This window comes from Desmodus rotundus, chromosome 11 (assembly GCF_022682495.2).
Source record: "Desmodus rotundus isolate HL8 chromosome 11, HLdesRot8A.1, whole genome shotgun sequence".
Lineage (NCBI taxonomy): Eukaryota > Metazoa > Chordata > Mammalia > Chiroptera > Phyllostomidae > Desmodus > Desmodus rotundus.
This window is the reverse complement of record NC_071397.1, coordinates 21,836,015-21,854,001: the sequence shown is the minus strand read 5'-3', so window position 1 is coordinate 21,854,001 and position 17,987 is coordinate 21,836,015. Positions and strand designations below refer to the sequence as shown.

The following is a 17,987-nucleotide window of genomic DNA, read 5'->3' as shown; positions in this document are numbered from 1 at the left end:
TTAACTTAGGGGACCAGCACCATTTCTTTCCACATCCTTCTCCCCCCTTCTCCGTGAGCACACAGCGTCCCATCCCATACTCTGGCTCTCCACAGCCACCCACCATAGCTTCATACACACTTCTAATCTCTCATCTCCCCACTGCAGATCCCTTCTTGTGATTCCAGTTATTAAGGGGAAAATATTGGGTACTGAATGAGCATCGCCACTTGCATTTTTTCACCACTTGCATTTTAAAAGGATCTATAATATTGATATACAGAAAGTGTGCAAATGTAAAATGATGAATTGTGGAACTGTAGATTTCAGATGACAGCAGACTGAACATAAGGAAGCTTCTGAGAACCTCTTATAGTTGAGATGTGGCTGGCCTTTGTAAATGGTATTGACAGTTGATACCAAACTGGGGAATGTGGGTTTTGGAACAAATAATACATACTGTTTGAGAATATCAAAGTTCACAGGAGACTTTTTTTTTTATAGTTGTTCAGTTACAATTGCCCCCATTTTTCTCCCATTACTCTTTCCTTCCCTACACCCCCACCTCCCACATTCAATCCTCCCCCCCATTGTCTTTGTCCGTGGGTTCTTTATACATGTTCCTTGACTTGACCCTTCCCCTTCTTTCCTCCATTATCCCCTTCCCCCCTCCCCCATTGTTACTATCAGTTTATTCTTTATTTCCATGTCTCTGGTTCTATTTTGTTTGCTTGTTTTGTTGATTAGGTTCCACTTATAGGTGAGATCATATGGCTTATTTCACTTAGTGTAATACTCTCCAGTACCATCCACACTATCATGAAGGGTAGAAGTTCCTTCTTTTTTTCTGCTGAGTAGTGTTCCATTGTGTAAATGTACCACAGTTGTTGTTTTTTTTAATCCATTCATTTACTGATGAGCACTAAACCTGTTTACAGCACTGGGCTATTGTAAATGTGCTGCTATGAACGTTGGGGTACATAAGTTCTTTAGAATTGGTGTTTCAGGATTCTTAGGGTATGATCCCAGCAGTGGAATTGCCAGGTCAAAAGGCAGTTTCAGTTTTAGTTTCAAGGAAATTCCATTCTATTTTCCACGGTGGCTGCACTAGTTTGCATTCCCACCAACAGTGTAGAAGACATTTAAACAAGAATTTCTAGAAAGTTTTTCTTTTTCATGAGAATTCATTCCTAACACAAAAATTCAAGGCTAACCTCACTGTGAAATTGCCTGTGATGACTTCAGACACAAATCCAGATCAGATTGCATCATTGCTTAAGCATAATGTAAGGAGCCTGGGCTTTTAAGAACTCTAAATAAAGTTGGGTAGCAACTTGGTTAAAAAAAAAAAAAAGAAGAGAAAAACAAGCGCATGACATGTTACTAATCTTCCTTTGAGAGTTAAGAAAATACACACCCTAAGATGTCATACAGTAAGAACTTTAAAATTGTTTGTGCCATATTAGGAAAAAAGCTTATGCTGTGATTAACTAACATGTTTTTCCTTTTGATTTGCTAACTATCATATTGGTTTGGGGAAACATAAAACAATTTAAATCAATTGTAAGTTTTTTGATTTCCATGTTGTAGTTATAGAACTATAACTTTTTCCAGTATTAAATTATTATTCTTAAAAGTAACCTAATTTAGGTTATAATAGTATTTGTTGGTAGACAAAAAAAATCAAAACTTCTCACTTTTTCTGTTTGTTAACACAATATTATGTTTTAGTGGCAGAAAATGTTTAATACTTTATTAGAGACTTTGAATATATTTTGACAGGAAGAAAGTTTTAGGTGCTTTTGTTTAGAGGTAGTAGAAGAAAGACATCATTATTTATTGAGCATTTACTATATGCCAAACACTATTCTGGACATTAATGTGTAAACTCTCATTTAACTAGCATAAACATTGTACCAAACCAACAGTCATTAATTATATAGTCTGCATTCATTACTGTACTATTTACAAAACAATTTTAATGTAATTTTATTTTTACCAGCTTATATACTCATAGTTTAAAAAATTAGTTTCACAAAGTTGATGAAAAGCAGTAATACAATAGCTTCATGTGCTTCCCTCCCAATTTCCAAAGGACTAATTTTTAATCCTCTTTTTTCTGTTTCTTTTAGTATTTACAGCCATATTTCTATTCTTGTTCATACTGCTATTTTAATTTTTTTTCAGTTTTATGTATCTACCAACTTCCCATTATGGAAGATGGGAATACGGTTCAGTTACACACTTACTGCCCCCCGACACCCCCACATATACACTCACATAGCTCCTTTTTATAAATGGATTATTGTCTCAGCGTTTGATTAAATTAATGGTCAATATTTACATTGTTATGACCATGAGATGCTTTTCCTTGCTGAGCCATGTAGCATAGGGTGATTATATCTCCTTTCTTGTACAACTTTTTGTTTTCCTAGTATTTGTTTTGTCATTTGTTTAGCTTTCTATATACCTTACATTCATTTATCCTAAAATCTCTTCTAGAAGTGTAAAACTCTTAACACATTTTTCAAAGATATTAGGTACTCTATCAAATCTATCTCCATGGAGACAGCCATTCTGGAGCCTCTCCCTCTTCTGCCGATCAGGACTTATTGTTCCTTCTGCCCCACACAGCTGCCAGTCTGGGGCTTTCTACCTCTCACCTGTAGGGGATCCCCCATTTCCTGGATCTCCTGTGTTTAGGTCAGGAATCATTTACCTTCAGAACTTTGAAGGTCCTACTCCCTTGTCATCTGGCTTCCTGTGTGTCTGCTGAGAAGCCTCAGGCCATTCTCACCCCTGATCCTTTCGATGTGACAGTTTTTCTCTAAGACCTCTTTTTCCCAACTGTTCTGAAATTTTATCATAATGGAGTTTGATTTAGGTGTTTTCTCATCTATTGTGCTGGGAAAGTGGTGGGAGCTTTCAATCTATAACGTCAGTCCTTCCATTCTGGAAATTTTTCATGAGTTATTTCTTTTATGATTTATGTCATTTTATATCTCTTTCCATTTTTATTCTACTTTCTGAGAGATTTCAACCCTTCTATTGAGATTTTCGTTTTCTATTACCATATTTTACATTTCCAAGAGTTCTTTATTGTTCTCATAATTTTTCTTTTCTTACTCATCTATTTTTGTTTCATGGATATGTTATTTTTTTCTTATCTCTCTGTAGATTTTAATGAGCTGGGCATTTTTTAAAACTTTTCCTTTTCCTCTTTGTTTCTGTTTTCTCTAAGTTCTAGCTTACACTTGAATTTTGTCTCTTTCAGGTTAGAGGCTTTGCTAAAATGCATGGAGAATTCATGAACTATTCATTCATATTTGAGAGTGGAGCGTTCAAACCTGACTCGAAGCTGCATGTGCACACGCAGGGACTGTGAATTGGTGAGATTTACTATAGAGAGATCTGGCTGAGGTTATTCTTGGGAAGACCCACAATCACCAGTATCTTTAGGCTTTTCTTTTGTGCTTCTCAGATTTCCAGAAAACAACAAGAACAACAAAAACGTATCCAATTGTTCTTCATGATGCTCTAAGCCTGATGCTCCTGATCTTGGACCTGAATGAATCTAGAGTTTGTCCCTTCAATATGTGGACTTGCATTTGCTACTTTTGTTTTCAATGTGGTACCCTCACTCAACTCTGGTTCACTTTCATTCATGAAGTAGACAAAGTCTTCTCCTGTAGTGGAAGAGGAGTTGACCAGCTATGTATGGTGGTAGACAAGGAGGGTGGGTGGTAGATAGTGAAGGAAATCTGGAGTATCTAACTGCTTCTTTTACAAACTTTCAAGAAATCCTCCCATTTTACTGGTATTTTTCAGGGATTCCTGGTGTTTTAGAATTTATTCTTTTATTCTTTTATTATTATTCAGATCAGGAAGCAACTTCCATTGAAGATAGTTTGTTATGCACAGTTGCCAAGAGAAGGAGGCATGCCGCACCACACAGAGCCACAGGAGAAGCACCAGGGGGTCAGAAGGCAGTGGAAGTGAGGGAAAAATATGGGCAAGAGCCTTTATTGTGGTTGTCATGAGAAGAATGGGAGAGGTGGAGTAAGCAGGCTAGGATTGGCTAGTTCAAATAATTTCAACAGACTCGGGAACATATGGGCGGTCCCCAGGGGCCTGCTACCTGGCCCTGGGATGATTGGGACAGACATTGGCACAGAATGTAAAAGCCTGATGCAGAGGTAGGGGGGTGTGGTGTGGACTCTGGATTAGTTAGTTTGCGTATGAAAGACACAATGAAGAGGAATTGGCTAGCCCTAGGAGGTACACAAGGAAGGCCTCAGATGTCAAAACATCAGAATAAAAAGGTATGCTTAATACACTTGGCACTGCCAATTTCTGAGCCCCTGGGAGGTCTGTGGTGCAAGGTGGCCGGCTCACTCCTGGGGTTTCTTCACTGCCTGTCTACAATGGTTCTGCTTCCTTGGATATCATATGATTATGACAAGTGAGAACTTATCACCCATCCATCTTCTCTCCCTTTCTCTCTCTCTCTCTCCCCTCTCTCTCTCTGCCATGCAATTTGAAAGGGTGCACAAGGGCCCCACTAGCCCACCATGAGTTCTGGTGTGTAAGGAAGTGCCACGCTGTTTGGATTAAGGGCTGGAGAACATGGCAACATGACTGATGGTGCTGGGAATTGCGGAACCTGCCCAGCCAAGCATGGATTACTGGGAGAAGCAGGAGATGCGGGACTGTGACGGGGAGTGCTGAGCTGAGGACTTCTGTGTTTTTAAGAGACCATACCTCTGACTGGCATATTCGGAAGCTGGCCTAATTTGGCAAAGGGAAGTAGGACTGTGTGTTTGTAGGTGTTTTAAAGGGAATGAGACTTAACAGCAGAATTCCGCCATTACTCTAAATCTGTACAACTTTTAAGTAAACATCCCTCTCCTTTTCACCAAACTCTGGCATTGGCAGTCACGCTTCTTGGTGGTGGGCAATCAGACCCCTCACGACTGTTTCATAACTGCATGGGCTGGGGTTCTGTAACAGTTTGACAATAACAGGCAATGAAGAGTTATCCAAGACTCTTCAGCAGAAGATCTTACAATTTAATTTAGAAAGATCATTCTAGCAGCAATATGTGGGATGGATGAGAGCTGAGGAGGCCAGAGGCAGGGAGACCAGCTGGAAATGTGAATGGTAGAACAAAACACTAGGACATGAACACAATTCAGCCAACTTCTTTGCCACTTTATAACAAGGACTGTCTTTCCTCCAGTTCTCAAGAACAAGTTCCTCATTTCTGCCTGATACCTCACCAGAATGGCCCTTACTGTCAATGCTTCTACCAACATCCTGTGCCGAATTGCTTAGAAGATAGAGGCTTTCTCTACAGCTCTCATCTTTTCTTTCTGAGCTCTCACCACAAACACCCTTAAAGGTCCATTCACAGCAATGCAGGCTGTTCCTAGCATTTACCTCAACACTTTTCCAGCCTCTGCTCCTTACCCCATTCCAAAGCCACTTCTTCATTTGCGATAGCAGGACCCCACTTCTCAGTGCTAATTGTCTCTCATAGGCTGTTTGAGTTGCTATAACAAAGTACCACAGACTGGGTGGCTTGTAAACAACACTATTTTCTCACAGCTCTGGAGGCTGGGAAGCCCACGATCAATGTTCTGGCAAAAGATGAGTGTCCGATGAGAGTCTGCTTCTTGGTTCATGGACAGTTACCTTCTCACAGTGTCCTCACATGGCAGAAAGGGCAAGTGAGCTGTCTGAGGCCTCTTTTATAAGGGCACTAACCTTATACATAAGGGCCCTGCAAAAGGTCCCACCTCCTAATACCATCATACGGCGGTTAGAATTTCAGACGTGATTTTAGGGGTGGGGGACACAAACCTTCAAACCTGGCATCTTTAATTTGTCAAAGATAGAATCCACCTTATCTCTTGCCACGCTGTCTGTTTCCAGTTAGTATTTGTGGAATTATTCTTCATCCTCCAGTGTTACTCCTCCAGTGTTGCTGCTCTGACTCTAACCTAGCGTTAGCTGACACTGCTTCTGTCCTCGTCCCCGAGGGCACTACGATCTGGTTCAGGCTGACAGTAAACCAATGGCGCTACCTCAGCTCATGTGTCAATAAATACACTCTGCACATGACTTTCTCGCAGTTTAAAATGTCATATTTTAAACACCTAGACAAATAAAATATAGTTTTAATGAAAGAAAATATTTTCCTCCAAAATTTTAAGCATGACTGTTTAAAAAACAACATCGCGATTTACAGCGTCTGGTATACAGAAGGCACTCAGTAACTATATGATAAATGAGCTTTTCAGGTCAGGAAACCAAAGTCAATGCCCAAGATGGCAAACTATGGGTATGTTCCAAAAATAGCAATAGTATAAATATCAATACACAAAAGCTCCTGGTGAGAAGGAGAGCTGGAGTGAAACTGTGGGGAGCTCTGATTGCTAAGCTGACTCATTTGGATTTTATAGAGAGCCATTAAGGTTGTTTATAATCAGATATCTGCTTAAGAAAGACAATTCTGAAATTTTCTATTTCAGAGGGAAAATATTTTCCTCCTTTCAAATGCCATGGGAATGACCAATGTAATGTAAACATAGGAACAATTCTGTTTCTGGGACAGAGAAAGAAAGTATAGGCCAGAGAAATTTCTATAAAGCAAAGTACAAACAGGACCAGATTGGGGGAAAAACTGAGCAGCTTGCAAGTCAGTAAGTGAGAAAAGGAAACACCTGCTTGGGAAATAAGTAGATGGTGTCTACTATAGAAGCAGCTCCCCATGCTCTGAGCGAAATAGTAGAGCCGCAGGGCTGCCAGCAAGCCGGCCTGCAAAGTGCAGCAGAAAGGGGGCTGAGGCAGGGCACTTCTAAAATGAGGCTGGTGCCTGCTGCCAGCATGAGTTTAGGAAGGTGGGGGAGGAGCATCCCCCAGGAACAAACCACCGTGAGAAACAACCAAGCTGGCACATCAGTGAATTTTGCTGAAAAAGCTTCCTCCCTACTTCAAAAAAGCTATAAATATTTCAAATCTTGCAAAATTACAACAGAAAATACACACTTTCACCTCTTCTTCTTTGGGACCAAAAGATTTGCCCAAGGACCTAGATAATCTCCAACACAACTCATCTTGAATCCCAATACTGGACCCATACAGACATTCTTAGGATGAACAAACAGAAAAACAAATTTTGAGAAGTTTACACACACACACACCACAAAGACTTGAGTAAATAAAGTGATATTATCATGTTCCTGAATAGGAAGACTCAATATGACAATTTGCCTCAAATTAATCACTAATGTTTATACAACCCCAACCAAAATCTTAAGGGGTTAGTATGGAGAATTTCACCAGAATTTCCTCTACTTACTCTCCAAAGCCCAGCACTCTTTTCTCGGGAAAAGAATTAAGAGCAAAGCCTACATGTTTTCCTTTGATCTGGTTCCATGTATACTATTTGAGAGAAATTCCCTGAAATTTGTGGCATGTAGATGGCAGTTTTGTTCCTAGCCCAGGCAGTGCTGATGATAAGTTGTTTTAATTTTCAATTGCTATATAAGACACAACCCAAGCATTTAATAACTTGAAACAATAATCATTTGTTTGCTTGTTCAGTGGGGTTGAATGGGGCAGGTTATCTCTGCTCCCTATGACACTAAAGAGGTTGATTGGACTGACATCGGGAGACCTATTTCCAAGGTGGCTCCAGGATGGTGCTGGCTGTCACATGGGAGCTCAGTAGGGCTTGTTTGCTGGTGGCCTTTAATCTTTGCCACACGGGTCTTTCCATTTGACTGCTTCAGTTTCCTCAGAGCATGGCTACTGGGATTCGCAGGGAGGAAGCAGGGGCTTGCTGATGCCTAGGCTCAGAGTCCCAGAGTGTTAGTTCTCCGCATTCAACTGGACAAAGCAGTTACAAGCACAGAGCAAATTCAAGAGGAGAAACTATGAGCTCTCCTTTCATCAGGAAGGAGCTGCATGTACGTGTAGGGAGAGGCGAAATTATTTGGGGACCAGCTTTGGAGACTATTTATTACTCAGGCTGTTTCTGGATTTTTTATTCCATTGTTATTTTGGTCAGTTTCCATAAAGAATATGCAAATTGTTGGTGTTTAAGCCATAACCCTTAATTAAAGTATAACTCATATTACAAAAATGGTGTTTCCCAGAAAAGAACACACATTATTTTTCTAATTTTGTATTGAGGCATAATTTGCTTATAGTGAAACATATAGATCTTAAGTGTATAATTCAATGAGTTTTGACAAATGTATGTTGCTGTGTAACACACACTCATCTCAAGATACAGAATAGGTCCCTCACCTAAAAACATTCTCCATGCCTTTTCCCTGCCCATGCATGCTCCCAGACACAATCACTGTTCTGATGTTTTTGTCTTGGATTAGATTTGCCTATTCCAAAATTTACATATAAATGAAATCATACAGTATCTGCTTTTTGTGGCAGATTTCTTTTGTTCAGTATAAACTTTTTAAGATTTATTCATGTTGTTTTCTATATAAACATTTCTATATCATGTTGTTTTTAATAATTTGTTCTGAGTTTTTGGAGCTTCTGGCCAAGTTGGAGGTGTAGGCAGATATGCTTCACTTCCTCACACAACTGAAAGTATGATGATAACAAATTTAAAAACAAAACAACCAGAACTGTCAGAAAATAAAACTGTATGGAGTCCGATAACCAAGGAGTTAAGGAAGAAACATTCATCCAGACTGGTAGGAGGAGCAGAGATGGGCAGCCAGGGCAGAGAGAATGCACAGCAAGGCAGCGGCTGGTGGACCAGGTGGTCCCACATTTGTGTGTACATAAACTAGGAGGAACGACTGGGGGGCTAGACAGACCCTGCAACCCAGGGTTCCAGTGCAGGAAAATAAAGCCTCAAAACCTCTGGCTATAAAAACTTGTGGGAGCTGTGGAAGTGGGAGAAACTGCTGGTCTCATAGGAGAGTCCATTGGAGGGGCCCACGGGGTCCTAGAATGTACACAGACCCACGCACCCAGGAATCAGCACGAGGGCATCACCTGAAAGGGCACAATTCGCTTGTGGGAATCGGGGGAAGTGCCAAGCAAGCAGCATTGTTCCCTCTCTGATCCCTCCCCCCCCCATACAACACCACAACTCAAGAGAAGTGGATTGCCCTGCCCTGGTAAATACCTAAGACTCCTCCTCTTACAACATAACAGGTGTGCTGAGGCAAAGAAATATGGCCCACATGAAAGAACAGATCAAAACCCCAGAAAAAAACCTAATTGACAAGGAGATAGCCAACCTATCAGATACAGAGTTCATAACACTGGTAATCAGGATGCTCACAGAAATTATTGAGTACAGCCTCAAAATAAAGGAAGAAGTAAAGGTTATAAAAAGTGAAAAAAAGGAAAATATACAGGGAAACAACAATGAAGGGAATGAAGCCAAGACTCATATCAACAAACGGAGGGAACAGAAGGAAGAAATAAACATTCAACTGGAACAGAATGAAGAAACAAGAATTCAAAAAAATGAGGAGAGGCTTAGGAACTTCTGGGACAACCTTAAAAATTCCAATATCTGAATCATAGGGGTGCAAGAAGGAGAAGAAGAAGAGCAAGAAATTGAAAACTTATTTGAAAAAATAATGAAGGAAAACTTCCTCAATCTGGTGAAGGCAATAGATGTGCAAGTCCAGGAAGCTCAGAGAATCCCAAACAAGTTGAACCCAAAGAAGAACACAACAAGACACATCATAATTAAGTTACCCAGGATTAAAGATAAGGAGAGAATCTTAAAAGCAGCAAGAGAAAGGGAGACAGTTACCTACAAAGGAGTTCCCATAAGACTATCAGCTGATTTCTCAAAAGAAACCTTACAGGAAAGAAGGGGCTGGAAAAAAGTATTCCAAGTCATGAAAGGCAAGGACCTACATCCAAGATTGCTCTATCCAGCAAAGCTATCATTTAGAATGGAAGGGCAGATAAAGTGCTTTCTAGACAATGTAAAGTAAAAGAAGTTCATCGTCACCAAGCCCTTATTATATGAAATGTTATTAAAGGGACTTATCTAAAAAAAGAAGAAGATCAAAACTATGAACAGTAAAATGACAACAAACTCACAACTATCAACAACTGAACCTAAAAAGACAAAAACAAACTAAGCAAACAACTAGAACAGGAACAGAATTACAGAAATGGAGATCACATGAGGGGTTATCAGCGGGGAGAGGGAGTGGGGTGAATGGGGGAAAAGGTACAGGGAATAAGAAGCATAAATGGTAGGTACAAAATGGACAGGGGGAGGTTAAGAACAGTGTAGGAAATGGAGAAGCCAAAGAACTTATATGGACATGAACCCATGGATGTGAACTAAGGGAGGGGGAGGAAGGTTGGAGGGAATGGGGTACTGGGTAGAGAGGGATAAAGGGGAGAAAAAATGGGACAACTGTAATAGCATAATCAATAAAATATACTTAAAAATAATTTGTTCCTTTAGTAATTTCATTTTATGATTATACTACAATTTATATAACTATTCATCTGTTGGTGAATATTTGGATTGTTTCTGGTTTGGGGTTAATTCAAATATAGCTCCTCTGGACATTTTCATACAACTCTTTTCATACACTTAAGATTTTATTTCTCCTGGGTACACACCTAGAAGTGAATTGCTGTGTCAAAGAAATAATATCTCTTTACTTTTACAAGTAATTGCCAAGAGTTCTCCAAAGCATTTGAATCAGAAATCTAGTTGCTCCTCATTCATGCAAATATTTAGTGTTGTTAGTCACTAATTTTAGCCATCCTCCAGCCGTGTGATGGAAACTCACATTAGCATTTCCCTGCTCGCTAATGATGATGAGCACTTTTTCATGTGCTTATTGCCCATAGCTTTTCTTGTGAAGTGTCCATTAAATTATTTTGCTCATTTTACTTGGGTTTTAAAACTCATTTATAAATGAATTTTAGGTGTTTTTTTATGTCTTTTATTAGATGTAAGTCCAGCAGATGTGATTGTTATATTTTCTTCCAGCCTGGGTCCTGTCTATTCATTTCGTTAACCCTGTCTTTGATGAGTAGAAGTTTTAAATTTTTAGAATGTCTTATTTATTAATATTTTCTTTTATAGTCAGTGCTTTCTGGGTCCTAAGAAAGATTTACTTACCCTAAGGTTTATGAAGATAATCTCTTCTGTTTTCCTCTAGAAGCTTTAGAGTTTTGGCTTTTACAATTAGGTTAAAAATTCGTAACAGATTACTTTTTGAGTATAGTGTGAGGTAAGGCCATATATATATGGCAGTTGATAAAACATATATTTTTAATATTATATAATTTACTTATATTTATATATAATATAATATGTTATATATTATATATGAAATATATATATGGCAGCTGGATAAACTATACCAACGACAAATAAAATACGTAGCCTAATCAAGAAAAAAAAAAAAAGGGAATCACCAGGAACCTTGGCAGTTCAGGAAAATGCCACACCTGAGGTTCAAAACAGAGGTTTTAATGTCCCAGGGGACTGAAGACGTGTGCTGGTCCAGATGGAAGACAGAGCTGGACATGAAACTCTGACATAAAGACCAGACACTGGACGTGCCACCAACCTGGTGAAAAGGGCGTGAGAAAAATTCTGTCCAGGGAACAGAGAAGCACCAAGGAAGCTTGCTGTACTACAGGGCAGTGATTGTCAGCCTTTTCCGCCTCATGGCACACATGAACTAAGTACCAAAATTCTGGGGCACACCAAAAAATATATTACGTTTTCAGCCAATCTGACAAAAAAATAGGGATAATTTTGATTCATTCACATTTGATGGCTATTGTTGTATTGGCTGTTGTCATTTTTTAATTTGACAATCTAAGGAAAAAGAGTTGAGTGCCTCTGACTAAATAGGCAGGCATTACATGTTTTAAAAATTCTTGGGGCACACCAGTTGAAAATTGCGGCCCTGAGGTTCTGAATGGAGAAAGTGTTTCTGGGAAGAAGCAAACCCCCAAACCTATACCACAGGTGGGTACGGTTTCTGAAGTCAAACAACTTACATGATGCAAGAATTACAGGGTGAGAATTTAACACAAATGCTGGTTCCAGATCCATTCTCCAGCCCCGGATTTGGAAAAAGCAAACATAAAAAGAAGATGCCAAACCACTGAACAGGGGCTGAGCATATGGATGTCGCACAGAAAACTTAGCCACAGTGAAGATGAATTCACATTCCTAAGTTTCAAGTCCTACAAGGATATCTGATGAGGGAGAGTCATCACATGGAGCAAAGAGAGAGAATTAGAAATAATGGAAAAATCCAAAAGGACCTATAATAATGATGTTTAAAATATTAAAACAACGCAAGAAAGATTTAAAAAGCATAATGAATAAAATAATTTGACTACAGGCAAAGGAAATAGAGATTTTTAACAAGACACTAAACATCTGGAAATTTTAAAATATATTTACTGTAATTATAAACTCAATGAGCAAATTCAAACTGTAGAATCTAAATAGTTGGAGAGGAAGTTAGCAAACTGGAAGATGTAATCACACATAGTGAAGCCATAAGGATATGAAAAATATGAGAGGTTAAGGGTCAACTTCTTTTAATAGGAGTTACAGAAGAAGAAAATATTATAGAAAGAATAGGTTAGAGGCAATATTTGAAGAGATAATGGCTGAAATTTTTCCAGAATTGAAGACATGACTCAAGCAGCAAGGCAAATATTGCGGGTTAAATGAGCGCAATCCATACTCAGACGCTACAGAACAGTAAAGAGAAGAAAAACACTTAAAAGCAACTAGAGAAAAAATATATATATACCATAGGCAATGCCATTGCGTTTCTGGTGATGTGTCCATTTGTAAAGGCTTCTATGCATTCCATTGTTATAGTGTCTTTCAAATTCTAATACGACTTCTATCTTTGACCCTTCCACACCACAGAAAGTATCAGTGTAACATTGCCACATATATCTTGTTATTGAATCAACTCTTTGTACTTTTCTACAACCTCCCCCACCATTTCTTTTTTGTCCCGTATCTACTCATTTTTAAAATTGCTTTAGGCATGAAACCCCAATCACTGAATAATGTGCAAAGGACTGTATAGCACTGGAGAAAAAATTCTGTTGTGGGCATCAAGTATTTGATTGTTAGCATAGCCAGAACATTTTCCCATCACTGTATGTGAGTTAACAACTGCAAGTCCAAGTAATGGACAACTGAATGAGTTTAGATTTAAAATTGGCCATTGAGAGAATTGGATTCTTTCTTGTGCCTAATTCACCTGCAGGACGTGTGACCTTTATTTACTTTGTCTGCGTCTAAAACTACAGTTAATCCTACAATATATGAACCGACTTATTTCATGAGAACACTGAGAGGAGTTTAAATCAAGGAGTGGCTGACAACATGGTGACTGTGAATAAACTTTTGAAAATGCGTTAAATGTTAGAAAATTGGAGGGATCCATAAACAAATGTTCCAATAGATGTATAAGAAAGATATCACACAAATACACTCCTACGTGCCATCGGTGAAGTCCTTAAAAATCAGAGTTGCACAGACAGGCCAGACATTTGAAAACTAAATATATATATTAGGAAGGCTTGGACACTGAAGGAAAAACCAGAAAGGTCTTTATGGTCTAAGAAATTCCTTTACTGATAAGTGTCCTAAATCCAGAAGTGTATATGATGGTATGGACTAGCCCCTCTGAGACCAGCACAATCTGTGACAAAGGAAAAAGGAATCTAGAATGAACTGAATATTTCCAGGCTCACACTGCCTAGGACTTATACTAGTTCCACAGTGACCCTACCAGCAATGTTGTGTGATACTGTGATATATATTAATAAATACATATTTGGTCTTTGTTCCCAGTTCCTTTGTGAAACAGAGCCACTAAAACCCTGGGAATTACTTAAGTGATGAAAGCCAAAAAGATGTCTTTCATTATGTCAGTGAGATGGCTTTTGCAAAGCACCTAAATCACCTAAAGGTGGAGGCCGGTTGCTAATGGAACCAACTACATGGTTACATGGCCATCACTTCCATTCCCTGACCATGGAGAAGGAGAAAGGGGCTAGAGATTGAGTTCAATCACCAATGACTTAATCAGTCATGCCTATGTAATGAGGGCGCAGAAAAAACCCAAAGGACTGCCCCGGAGAGCTTCTGGGTGGCCTGCTCTCAGATGGGTGGCCTGCTCTCAGATGGGTGGCCTGCTCTCAGAAGGGTGCCCTGCTCTCAGAAAGCATAGAAAGCCTGTGCCCTTCCCCCTTGTCCTATGCATCTCTTCCATCTGGCTGTTCCTGAGTTATAGCCTTCTGTTCAAAACAGGTAAGCTAGTAAGTAAAATGTTGCTGTGAGTTCTGTGAGCCACTCTAGCAAATTAATCAAACCCAAAGATGGGGTCCTGGGAGCCTCCCATCTACAGCTGGTGGTCTGTCAGGAGCACAGGTAATCCATTACCTGGACTTGAATATGACATCTGAATTGGGGTGACAGGGGTAGGAGGGACAGTCCCATGGGACTGAACCCTTAACCTATAAAATCTGGTGCTATCTCCAGGTAGATAGCGTAGGAATCGAGTTGAATTGCAGGACATCCAGCTGGTGTCCGAGAATTGCTTGGTGGTGTGGGGGGGAATCCACATGTTAGAACTGGGTGCCCGAATCTCAACCGGTCATTCAAGAAACTTGTGAGTCATTCTTGACATTCCCTCCTTAGGGAAGTCCAATAGATTCTACTTTCAAAATTAAAAACAAATGTATCCACTGTTCTTTTTTTATGTTAATTTTTTTTAACTTTATTATTATTGTTGACACCATTACAGAGGTCCCCATTTCTCTTCTCTTTGTCCACCTCTACCTAGGCCCCACCCCTCTTCCCTCTGGCCATCACCATACTGTTGTCTGTGTCTGTGGGTTATGCATATATGTTCTTTGGCCAGTCCCTTCGCCTTCTTTCATCCAGTACTACCCTCCCCACCCCTGACCGCTGTCGGTCTGCTCCATGTACCCATGCCTCCATTTCTACCCTGTTTGTCAGTTTATTTTGTTCATTCGATTCCACATATAAGTGAGATCCTATGGTATTTGTCTTCCAATGACTGGCTCATTTCATTTAGCACAGTAATCTCCAGGGGCATTCACGCTAGGTGGGCACTTGCACTGTTATAAATAACACTATGAATATAGGCGTGCATATATTCTTTCAAATTGGTGTTTCTGGATTCTTAGGATATATTCCCAGAAGTGGGATCCCTGGGTCAAAAGGCCATTGCATTTTTACTTTTTTGAGAATACTCCATACTCTTGTCCACACTGGGTGCACCAAACTGCCTTCCCACCAACAGTAAACGACGGTTCCCTTTTCTCCACATCCTCGCTGGCACTTGTCTGTTTCATTCACTGTTTTTACCACTTCTGTTACCACCTCAGTTAAGCCTCCATCATCTCTCGTCTGGACCAGACTTCCACTGGTCTCCCATTTTCCTCTACGCTGTACTTTTGCTACCCAGCAACCAGAAAGATCTTTCAAGGGCCTCTCCTTATCCCTGCACTAAAAACCCTTCAGAAAAATCCTTTCTCTGATGTACTTGAGACATAAACCAAATTACTTACAGGACCCACAAGGTCTTCATGATCTGGCCCCTGCCTCCGTCACTATTTCATTTTGTACTACTTGCCACCTCATTTCTGCACACTAGCTCCCTTTCAATTCCTCAAACCCATCAAATTATTTCCTGCCTCAGGCCATTGTACTTGTTGCTCCCTCTACGTAGTATCTTTTTCTCCCTATACTTTCCCCAGATAATTCATTTATCCTTCAGATGACGGATTAAATGTCACTTTGTCAGAAAGACCTCTCTGGCTCTCCAATTGAAATTAGAGCTCCCCCCTGAAACCTGTATAATTTTATTAAATAATATCAACCCAATAAATTTAATATAAAATTAGGGCCCCCTTTTATATACTTCAATTACATTTGTCATTTAACTTCATATAATTATAAATATCTATGTGTATGTATGGATATATGTGTATTTTTTCTTACCAGACCATAAGCTCCAAGGGGTCACAAATCATGTCCCTTTTGTCCATCACTGGATACTCAGTGCCCAGCACAGTACTTGGAACAACAAGTATTTTTTTTAATGATCCTGTAAGGTGAATAATTCCATATTTTACATGAGGACACTAAGATCCAGAGTGAAACAACTTTTAAGAGCTAAAACAGTATTTTGATGTCTGACTGGAAAACATTAAAATAAAGTTTTTCCACATGGTTGATTTGATTCTGCAAACTATTAGATTATTCATATCTTTGGAACAGAGTTGTTGGGGAGAGAGAGGCTCCACCCCAGACTTAGTACATACTGAAATCTCACCCCAGGTATTGGGTCCTGTGACTGGTTAAGTGTCCCAAGGAAGGAGGAATCTCCAAGCCAGCACCCAGCCCTATACTGTTTACCTCTTGAATGGTACTAACCACACTTCCCAGGATGCTTTGCGCCAGTCAAGCTTTTTGACTTTCAAGGGGCAGGGCATACTGGGACATTCAGTTTCCCAAACTAAACTGCCTTATCACAAGGGTGGCCATACATGCCATTGTATGCCTTTTGTTCTTGAGTAATTGACAGCACCCTTTTTACTCTCAAAAGTGTCCTGGTTGGATGATAAATTGTATGATCACATTCATATCAAAGTCTACATTTAGTCTGTGTCAGGCTATGACCTGCTTTTCCCACCCTGACTTTGAGAGGAGCCATCCCTGGGGAGGTGTAGTTCTCAGGGTTACAATGCAGTAGAGGTAAGAGAGTGTAACTTGGAAGTCAACTTTTATGATTTAGAAAAGCATTCTTTCTTTCTTCTTCCTTTTTTAAAAACTATTATTTATTTATTTTTATTGTTTTTCAGGTACAGTTGTCTCCATTTTCCCCCATCCCCTCCCTCCCACCCCACCTAACCTCACCTCCCACCCTCAATTCTATCCCCCTTTGGATTTGTTCATAGGTCCTTTATACATGTTCACTGATGACCCTTCCCTTTCTTAAAGCAATAGAGGATTTATTTAACTTAGATCCTACTTGATAGGTTAAAAAAGAATTTTAAAGTCTTTTACTTTGCTAAATAAAGCCTCTAAAATTTCAAATTACTCCCCTGATAAATTTTAATAATGGAAAAAATAAAAGGCCAGGCAGGTTTCTATGCAGGCTTTCCTTATCACATTTCCTTATCACAGCATAAAAATCTCTGCTGTGTCCTTGGGTACAGCTTTGAGTCAAACAAAAAGTCAACTTAACTGCACTTGGAATGTACAGCAACCCCCTGGAAATGGAAAAGGGGGTAAGGAATTGCCTTGGAGGCTTCTTCAAGACATTTCTCTCAAATTTGAATCCTCAGATTTATTCTCTAAGACATAACTGGATTTTCTCTTTTCCCCCACTCAAAAAAAACTGGTGGTAAAATGATAACAGAAAATTTACCGTAATGACCTTTTTTAAGTGTACAGTTCAGGGGCATTAAGTACATCTACATTGTTATGCAACCGTCCCCGCCATCGAACCCCAGAACTTTTTTCATCCTAGAGAACTGAAACTCTGTACCCATTAAACCTGGACAATCAGAAGCTCATTTAGTAGATACTGCCACTTTTTTAAAAAGAGTTGGTCCGTTTTACATTGCAGTGGTTGGGTAGAATAATTCATTTACTTCACATCCTCGCTAACATTTGGTATTTTCCTTTTTTTTACCCCACTATTCTATTTGGAAATATAAACACAACTGAAGCAAAGTTTAGCTTGCCTTTGAGAACCTTTTAATTTTTGGTTTGGTTCTCTGAATTATTAACCATCTCAGACTTCTACTTTGTCCAGCCACAACGTGCAGACTGTGAACGTGTTTTCGACTTTGTTCCACATTTAGCGCTTACTTTGCCCTTGGATGCCATCCGGTCAAGAAAATAAGGTGTGTGTCCAAGGCGTGGAAAGTCCTTTGAGGACTGTGAA

At 39.6% G+C, this 17,987-nt stretch overlaps 1 long non-coding RNA gene across 1 annotated transcript in view; it reads right to left on the bottom strand.

Moving 5' to 3' along the window:
• LOC128779561 (uncharacterized) overlaps window positions 1–16,122 on the bottom strand; it is a 59,732-nt gene extending 43,610 nt beyond the window's left edge. Inside the window, exon 1 of the long non-coding RNA XR_008425597.1 lies at window positions 16,034–16,122. This is a non-coding gene — a long non-coding RNA (uncharacterized lncRNA). The remainder of the gene's footprint in view (window positions 1–16,033) is intronic.
• Window positions 16,123–17,987: the final 1,865 nt, after the last annotated feature.